The sequence below is a fragment of the Mytilus californianus genome, unplaced genomic scaffold, assembly GCF_021869535.1.
Source record: "Mytilus californianus isolate M0D057914Y unplaced genomic scaffold, xbMytCali1.0.p SCAF_3, whole genome shotgun sequence".
In the NCBI taxonomy this organism is placed as follows: Eukaryota; Metazoa; Mollusca; class Bivalvia; order Mytilida; family Mytilidae; genus Mytilus; species Mytilus californianus.
Genome location: NW_026262679.1, coordinates 64,485,726 through 64,496,305, shown reverse-complemented (window position 1 = coordinate 64,496,305; position 10,580 = coordinate 64,485,726). Strand labels below are relative to the sequence as shown.

At 31.2% G+C, this 10,580-nt stretch overlaps 1 long non-coding RNA gene across 1 annotated transcript; it reads left to right on the top strand.

The window, feature by feature from the left end:
- The first annotated feature begins 431 nt into the window (after nt 1–431).
- Nucleotides 432–4,321, top strand: LOC127733217 (uncharacterized). The gene is made up of 3 exons (XR_007996918.1): nt 432–502; nt 875–939; nt 1,300–4,321. It is a non-coding gene; the product is annotated as an uncharacterized LOC127733217 (long non-coding RNA).
- The last annotated feature ends 6,259 nt before the right edge of the window (nt 4,322–10,580 follow it).

Genomic DNA, 10,580 nt, shown 5'->3' with positions numbered 1-10,580 from the left:
ATAAAAAGTGCAAATAAGAAACAAGAAACACAACTTTATTTTCTGCATGCAAAACACTGAGAACTGTTTAATATTTAAAGATACATTTACCAGGTATATTAACAAGTTTACAATAGCAATAGTAAATCCTGAGATTGGAATAAAACTTCCAAGGGGAGAGAAATTCAATTAACATCAAGATTTGTTAATTCAATGGGAGATAACCCTATAATATATATGCAGATTTTTTAGCAGTTGAAATTCAAATGATTATTCTTTGACTTCTTTTTTGTTTTCCAGCTTTATATTGATTTTACAAACTTAGTTGTTGATGTTATACTATTGTGAACATGTAGTATTAAAGAAATCAAAACAATATTAGGAAATTTTATGTTGACAGAGAAATGTATTTATAAAATATATAATGTACCCTATCCATTTTAATTCTTTTTAGGTTCTTTCTGTGACCTGTTTTCATGGTGTTGAGAATAAAACTTGGGGGTCTAATACAGCTAATATGAAGGTAAGTACCCTTATGTTATTCCAGTTTTGAAAAAAAACCAAATGTATTGTAAAATTTCTTGGGTATCTGGCTCTAGGCTTATAAGAGGTGGTAAGAAGTCTACTCTCTCATTTATCTGAGTACCATTATATAAGTAAATTTAAGGATCAGATGTAATTACATAAAATTTTGCTGGGTAGCTGGATAGCTGTTTAATCCACATGTTCTTAACATCTATTACACATTTGTAGACCATATTTCTATTAAATATATATGAAGTATACCAACAATGATCAGTTTAATAGATATAAGAAGATGTGGTATGAGTGCCAATGAGACAACTCTCCATCCAAGTCAAAACATTTTTTAACGACTAAGCATTTTATATTTCAGGTTAGCATCACAGTTTTTCCGTTAAGGATTGAGGCAGGGAATGGACATTGGAGCTGACTTTTATGGTAAGAATCAGTACACAAATTAATGAACTCTTTATGGAATAGCATGTCAATGTAGATTTTTCATGTTGTTAGTGTATCTCTGTTTTTTAGTTATCTGAATTTATCCCACTATATAAGAATTAAGAGATGTGGTATGATTGCCAATGAGACATTTATCAACCAGAGACTAAATGACAAGGATGTTAACAACTAAAGATCACTTTACAGCCTTCAACAATGAGCAAAACATATACTCTATGGTAATGTTATTCACATCATAACTGTAATGCCCAGTTAATTATTCTTTTGCATTAAATATTGCTTCAATTATTTTCATATAGTTTTGACAGATACGTTTAAGAATGTATATTTCTTTTTCAGGTAACTTTAACTGTGGCTGCACAAAATGATTGGGTGATATAACTGTAGCAGTAAAGAATGTAATTCAGACAATTTTGTGTATGTTTGAGAAAATGTTTATAATTGTTTACGAACAAACAAAAAATAGTGTAAAGATTCTCCATTTTCAACAAGATTGGAAGTTATAATTTTAATTTTAAAAATCTCTCTGTACCATTTAAACCAAAGGATATATTCAGGTAGCTCTACTTATGTCCATTATTGTCTTGACAATTTTTTTGTTATGCATATGGTTACTGAACTGGTTTTTGACATGTAGTTTTGTTTTGAGTTCATAGTTCAGATTGTATTCATTATTTTTCCCCCTGTGACTAGATTTGATTGACCAATTTTATTTGAAGACCTACTCCTTTAGATATATTAATAATGGTCTGTATAGTCAAAACACTTCCAGAAGTTAAGAATGGAGAATCTAAAAAAAAAAAGAATTAAAAGAAAAAAATGATTTTTTAATGAAATGTATTTTTTGGGTTTCACCATTGTTATACATTGTACATGTATCTTTTCAAACATTTTGTTTTTTATGCCCCTGCCGTAGGCAATTGAGGCATGAAGTTTTACCCATGATATCCTGTTGTCCATCTTTCTGTCTGTCTGTCCCATTTTTGTTTCAGCACTCTTAACTTAAGGTTTGCCTAGTGCAAATTTTATGAAACTCGTACACAATACTAAGAATCAAAACTTGCAGACAGAGTTCAAATTTGGGCAGCGAGTCATTTACCTTTCAAGAAACACAGCCACTATGGCTAAAATGGAACATATGGGTAAAATGCATTTTTTTGCTTTTGAAGAAAATATGACAGATACAAAGAACATTTAAATGGCATTAAGCCACTTATTAATATATATTGAAAATCAAAAATAATCATTGATGAAAGATTTAAGCAAAAAATTACAGGTGAGCGATTCAGACTCTCGAGAGCATCTTGTTTAATTTCAATTATATTTTTGGGGATTTTTGTTAAATATAGAAGGAATGTGGAGTTCTAACAGGCTGAAATTTAGGGAAAAGGGAGGTAATGACCCTGTTAAACTCATCCTACTCTTAATTTCCTCAGTGATAAGGAATATATATTATTATTTACTTAGTATTTTTTTAAGATATCAGATGTGTACTAGCTAAAAGGCTATTATTTAGAGCTTTTTAAATAAAATATGTAAGCAGAGGTCTAGAGAATAGATATGCAGGGTGGGAGAAATCATTGGTCAATACAAGTGATTAGGTAAAATTTTCAACGTCACCATCAGGAGAAATTATAAATAGAGTGAAAGTAGTTATAAAACTAAACACGATCAAGGATGTTGAATAATTTTTGCAAATTTAGACGACACTTGACTTGCAATTCCGTACCATTTAGACACTGGAAGTTGTACATCTGTCTTGAGCGAAGCCAATTGGAGGCAGTACCTCTAAGTGAAGCTAATTGGAAGCAGTACCCTCTGTCCTTGCGAAGCCAAATGGAAGCAGTATCTCTGTTGAGTGAAGCCTATTGGAAGCAGTACCTCTGGCTGAGTGAAGCCAATTAGAAGCAGTACCTCTGAGTGAAGCCAATTGGAAGCAGTACCTCGGGCTTAGCAAAGCCGATTAGAAGCAGTACCTCTAGCTGAGTGAAGCCAATTGAAAGCAGTTCCTTTGAAAAATTAATTAAACTCTAATAAACAAATTTTATTTAACATTCTTTTTAAAGTCTTCTTTTATACTTACTTTCATTTTTCTATTTATTATTACTCCCCCTGTTGACATTATGATGTGCAAATTATCACTTCAAGATTTATTACTCTTCTGTAGTTTATATCCTGATGAAGGTACTCTAGCTAGGAACTGAAACATGCCTATCTCTTTAAATTACTGCAGCAATCCCTTAAGTATTGTTATAAAGACTTTTAAATTACAATTATTATAAAAGAATCTTTCAAAGACCCTTCAAATAAAAATAATTTTAGTTTATGCGGTATATATGTGGCGATAATTTAATTTACTGTACATTTCACACAATGTAACTTTAAATGTAAAATACAATGAAGTACTTTTTTTGGATTCATTGTTAAAAGTTGGGCTAGAATCATTGGTTCTTGGGTTTATAAATTCATAAGTAAAGACTGCAGTCATATCAGTTTGTTAATAAACATAATCATGATATCCTTGAAATAAAAGTACTTATGGCACCAAATAGATTTTACTAGAAACATGTGATGAATAAAGGCAACAGAAGTAGTGAAATGAAATAGTTTTAAAAAAAATAAAAAATAAGGGTTTCCATTTTCATTTAAACTGGAGTGAGTTATATGTTGTTTTCCATTTGTTTGATGTATAATTTGAGCTTTTGATTTTGCCATTTGATGATGGACTTTCCGTTTTGAATATTCCTTTGGGTTTTGTATATTTGTTAATTTTCACTTTTAATAAACAATTCCATTGACAAACCACTCATGCTTTGCAAATGTCAACAATTTTTGTAAATTTGGGGAAAAAAATCACAAAATTTTGAGTAACTTTTTCATATATTTTTGATAGCATTCACTTTCTACCCAACATTCGTAGTGTCAATTTTCTTTTTACATGTTTAAAATACATGTAATATGTCTTGCTTTAATTCATATTTTTGCATATGATCAATTGTTTTGTTTTGAATAATTATTCATTTTTTTATACTGTCTTTAAGTATAATTCCTGAGACGGTCTTTAGAGCATTGGTCTTTGGACACAGGTTTCCAACTTTTTCCCGCTACAAATTCAGTTTTTAAAGAAGTTTGACAGAGTTCACTGGTTTTAGTTGGTTGTTCCTGGCCGGCAGGATTGTCGATGATAGATTTTTTTGTCATTATTTAGTATTTAACTTGAAACAGCATACATTAACATTTCATCAATTATAATTTTTATGATTTCCTTTTATGTATATATGCTTTAATGATTTGTATTAATGTATATTGTTTTAATAATTATTAAAAACAGACTAGCTGTCTGGGTTATCAGCAATATGAATATATTGTTTGTTTTGTTTAAGCCTAAATATTTAAGGGATAGAAATTATAGTAATACTATATATATATATATGAATAGACTTGTAAATAAAATTTATTTGACAAAACCAGAGGCTGAATAAGGGGGGCTCAGGGTACCTGGGTCATCCTTATGGAGCTACATTTATGGTTCAGACTTTTTACCCATTCCACTCCAAACATTGTGTTGTTTAAGGCCCCTCCCCCTTTTTTTCAAATTCCTGGATCCACATCCGAAAACCTTAGTTATAACTCATTATACCCATGCCAAAAAGAGGGGTATATAGTGATGCACATGTCCATCCATCCTTTTGTCCATGCGTCGTAAGTTTGGTTTCACTGAGGGTTTTCCAGATGATAAGTAAAGCTTGACAAAATCTTTTGAAGAATTTTAAAAGGCAATGGCATGGGCCATAAAATACAGGTCAAGTTCAACTTTCAAGGTTTTGAAATTTACCATGCATTCAAGAGAAATGTGCCCTTAGTTAACTTAAAAGTTTGGTTTTCTTCGCTTTCCAGTAATGAATATTCTGCTTGAACAAAACCTTTTGAAAAGAAAATGTCATGCACATAAAATACAGGTCAAGTTAGATTACGATTTTTTTTCACATTTACTGTTCCAAGAGTTACCTTTGAAAATGGTATTTCTTTGATTTCTGGATGATAATTATATACCACTTGACCCAATCCTTTGAAATTAAACACAATATCATGGATCATCGATTACAGTTCAAGGTCCATTTTGGTGGTATTTACATTGTACATTCAAGAGTTATGCCCCTTAGTTACCTTAAACATTTACCTTGTGAAGTTTTCTTATTTCCAGATGATAAAGAAAGTACTGTTTGACAAAAGATTTTTCTGATTTTAACAGTCTTATGAAACAAAATACTAGTCACATTCAATTTTAATTTTGGTATTTAATCTACTGTTTTTTTTTTATGCCAGCAGGTGTATCTGTTCACTTATTAGATCACTTAAATCTAGTTTGAATCTGGAAGGCAAATGCCAGTCACAGGAAAGAGGTTTCTGAAATTAGGGTTGTTTCACATGATTTTATTTCAATCACTCAGTTAAGTTTAGTTTATGATTATTTTATTCCAGATCAATGAGACAAACAGGATTAGCTTCAACTTATGAACTTGTAAAATTTTTTACTGGGATTCAAGTTGATTTTTCGAAGATACACACTCCATACATATGGTTTAAAATCAGTTGTTTAGGTCCTTCGTGGTCTTATATGCACCATTAAGCTACATTGTGCTCCTGCACTGAACGCAATTGAGATCCTTTGCTGTGTTTTTAGAGGTCAGTTTGTATATGTTGGGCAACATGTTAATTTGAAATAGCATTTGAAGGAACAAATTGCACGTCTGTTCAACAACAAAAAAACCATTGACATTTCCATACAAAAAAAAATCTGCTGAAAAGTAGCTTTGCCATCACTTGGCATCCTTTGCAGTAAACTTTAAAAATAAATCACGTGAAACTACAAGGCCAAATTTACAAGACTTTACCTGAATGATCCCTTAGGGTATCTAGTTTAAAAATTGTATCCATGGATTTGATATATAAAAAATCATGGCCACTGTTGCTTACAAAAGAACATAAGGGTAAAATGCAGTTTTTTGCTTAGCTCTCAAATATTAAAGAGGTTAGCAAAATTGGCAGGAAAAATGATCAGCATTTCAGATTTATCTATGTAATTTTCAGAAAAATAGGACAATCCAGTTTGACGTTTTTGTGTCTAAAATGCGGTTTGTTTTGCAAATTTCGATTTTTTTCTTGATTATATTGGGTTGATACCACTGATGGTGGACTATCAGTCCCCAAGGGTATGACCAACTCATTAATCAATACTTTGGTTCCCAAGGGTATGACCAACTCAGTAATCAATACTTTGGTCCCCAAGGGTATGACCAACTCAGTAATCAATACTTTGGTCCCCAAGGGTATGACCAACTCAGTAATCAATACTTTGGTATTGATTTGATTTATAACAAACCTTTCTTACATTTTCCGTTTATGAATTAAAAGATTATTAAGAAACTTAAGGTTTCAACTCCTTCAGGCAAAGTTGATCTTAGAATGATTTGGCTTTTATTTTTAGGTCCTTTTTAGTGATCTAGCTCTTCAACTGATTCAATTCTTATTCATCCTTGCCTTTCAAGTATTTGGCTTTGAGTGTTCTTGAAGAAGGTAAATCCAGAAAAGGGCTTCGGACACATGAAATTTATATTGTTGTTTTCATATACTGTTTGAATACTATAATAGATGGAGAAAAACAGTAAACATATCCAGAACAATTAGTTCTACAAATAAGTAAACATGGAGAAAATCATCAAGTTGCCCCTTATAAGAGTTGTTGCCCTTGTAGATGATTTTAACCCTTTTTTTTGCAGAAACCTTAATAGAGAGAAACAGAATGAGAAAAAATATTCTGGTCAAACAAATGACAAAAAAAATATTCTGAATCCAGATTTTCCCCATACCTTATAGTGTTAAATATTGAAAAAAATTATTTGATTGATAGTGTTGAAAAACTAAATAAAATTGATCGCACTTTGCACGAATTTTTTTTTCTGACAGATAAAAATCCATAACCCCCCCACCCCCCTTGAAGTTAAATGGTTGCTCTCTTATTACTTATTACTGTTGAAATATGGTTTTACACATTTTATGCATTTTTTGTAAAAACCTTTCAATCAACATGGCCAAAATTGTCAGTTGACCCCTAATATGAATTTTTTGCCTTTGAAAGATAATTTTTGCGTATTTTTGTCGAGCTTGATGTAGCAGAAAGCGAGACATAGGGATAGTGATCCGGCGGTGATGGCGACCTTAACTATCTACTTAAAAGCTTAATATTTCAGAAGGTAGAAGAAAGTATATTTGCTTCATACTTTGTATATAGATGCCTTATGTTATGAAGTTTCCATCTGTCATATGATCATTGTCCTTGAACTCATTTTTATGGTTCAGTGACTACTTGAAAAAAAAGATAAAATTTTGGTCGAGTCTGCGACTTCTGTTGGTGTATGGAATGATTGTAAGGTATACATGTCCAACTGGCAGGTGTCATCTGACTTTGACCTCGTTTTCATGGTTCAGTGGTTAAAGTTAAGTTTTTGTGTTTTGGTCTGTTTTTCTAATACTGTATGCAATAGGTCAACTATATTTGGTGTATGAAAATATTTTACGATGTACACGAGTCTGGCAGGTCTTATTTGACCTTGACCTCATTTTTACGGTTCATTGCTCAATGTTGAGTTTTTGTGTTTTGGTCTGTTTTTCTTAAACTATGAGCAATATCTCAACTATATTTGGTGTATGGAATGATTGTAAGGTGTATATGTCTGTCTGGCAGTTATCATCTGACCTTGACCTCATTTTCATGGTCCATTGGTCAATGATATTTTTTCCTGGTTAAGTTTGTTTCTTAGATACTATATGCAATAGGTCAACTATATTAAAAGCATGTAATGATTGTAAGGTGTACATGTCTGTCTGGCAGAGTTCATCAGACCTTGACCTCATTTTCATGGATCATTGTTATTAATATTAAAAAATCATTTATTAATATTAAATATTATTTTTAAATATTAATAAATCGATTTTTTAATATAAATAAATATTTTTTAATATTAATAAATGGGTTTTATTTATTAATATTAAATATTCAATTTTTTAAATATTAAATATTCGATTTATTAATATTAAAAAATGATTTATTAATATTAAAAAATCATTTTTTAATATTAAAAAATCATTTTTTAATATTAAAAAAATCATTTTTTAATATTAAAAATTCATTTTCTAATATTAAAAATTCATTTTCTAATATTAATAAATGGCCTTATTTTTTAATATTAAATTATGAATATTTAATATTAAATATTCAGCTTGATTTTTTAATATTAAAAAATCATTTTCTAATATTAATAAATACGCCACCTATATATAAGAGTTGTTTGAGCGCTTTTATATACGATGATCAAACGTTACTGCAAGCATGTAGCTGAACTAGATCAGTGGAAAATATGAATAACAAAAATATCTACGAAACACCGGCTTTTATCCTGCTATCAACTAATTGTTGCATAAATAACAAGTTCAAAAATAAAGTTTTGTTTATTTTTATTTGTACAAATAAAGCCTCTTGTACTCCACCTCCATATTGAGCAAACGGTAATGAGAATATTTCTGTTTCTGCCGTGACAGTTCAATTTCGATCAACTTCGCGGTCAGCGGTTAAAACTATGTAGATTTCTTTAAAAAATGTAAAAATTCAATTTGGATTTATAAACTAACCATTAAACCGTCAGTTATAAATTGTAGGATATAAACAATAAATGTACATTGTCGGAAATACTAAATGTACGTGTACTCGCTACTAAGAAAGAAGAGAAAACCTGGAAAAGAGTTGCTTTTCGTTCTGTTTCTAAATCTTGAACAAAATAAGTTTGATTTTAACAGGTAAATGTAATTACAGGTGACCAGATTATCAAAGCTTTACCTGTTATATTCATGATATTGTTAATATTTGACATACGTTTAATTTCTATAACAACTACCCCCAATAAATGGCAAGCTGACATAACAGGAAAACAGTAATAAAAGTTATTTTTATGACTATTCAAAACAATAAATTAATTCATACACGAAAACGAATTTTGAAAGATTTATATTCTTACGGTTGCTGTTTTTTTTTTTATCTTTTTCTCTAATCTTTTATTCTAATAATCACTTTTTACATTGACTTGCATATTTTAACACACGACAAAAATCATAATCCAGTGATAAGAAAACTGTTTTTTTTTGTATTAAATTTAAGAAAGGACTTATCTTTTTAGACAATCAGTTGGGTTTTTTTATTACTGAAATCTATAAAACCTTTTTTTTTATAATATTTTATGAATTTACAAGTTAAAAACATTACTAAACATAAACATATTAATAAAAAGCTGCCCATTTAATAGAAAAACATGGTAATAAAAAAAAGGTCCCAGAAAATAAGCCTTCTACAATAATTATTGTATACAGTCCGCCAAAAGTTAAGCACCACCTATGTTTGTTGCATCGATTTTTTTTTTCATTTAAAAAAAACAGTTAATCCTTGAAAAAGACAAAATATTCATGCAGCAATTTTGCTAACATATGCCATAAACAAACCATAAACATAAGTTTTGTCACTGATACAGGTTCTATGCATTTGAATTTTGCGTTCCTCGGAAATAGTGAAAATTACACATATCAGAAACGGAATTTAAGTTTTACTTTGAATTAATTTTTTTACAACAATTAGTCACCCAAAATCATTAAAAGTCTCTACAAATAATCTTTGGTATGTTCGGCAAATTTAATGTCAATATTTAAGTCAATAGGATGTGTAACCACCTCTCTTCCGGTACAGTTCTATAACACGGCGTCTCATACTCTGTACAAGCCTTCTGAACTTTAGTTGAGCAAATTTATTCCATTCATCAACAATTGCTCCTCTTAAATCGCCAAGATTTTACAAAGGCGGATCTCTGCGATTGAGATTTCTGCCAATGGCATCCCAGACATGTTCGATAGGGTTCAGGTCTGGAGACATGGAAGGCCAAAAGATAGTGTCAATGGCTTCTTGATCTTTGTAATCGGTTACAATCCTTGCACTGTGTGGTCTAGCGTTGTCGTCCATGTATGAGTGTCTTGACGCAAGTTGGGGATTCTCAAAATGAGGGACTACAATGTTTCTAAGCACCAAATCCCTGTATGTCTGTCTGTTCATGTTACCCTGCAAAATATGCATACCAGCTTACAACAGTACGAGAAGAAACCCCTTACTGTAACACCACCATCAACGATTGCTGTCGTTGAGCAATTGTTGTTTTGGTGATAGGCAGTTTTATTTCCCCGCCAAACTCATTTTTTGCCGTCTATTGGTCGTAACAGAAACCAACTCTCATCTGACCAATGAATATTTTGCCAGGTTCTCATGTTCCATCTTCGATGGTCATTAGCCCTGGCTTTGAAACCTGATTATACGGTGCCTGGCTGTTAGAGCACGTCTTTTGACAACACGACGTGCTCTTAGGTAGCCTCTATGAAGTCGACGGACCAATGTTCGAACACTAACACGACCACCTGGAGGCCAGTGGTGTCTAAGCTATGGGGTAGGAGTAAATGGGTTGGCTTTAGCATGACCAATAAGTAGTCTGTCATCACGATAGGTAGTTAAACGGGGTCTTCCGGACCTT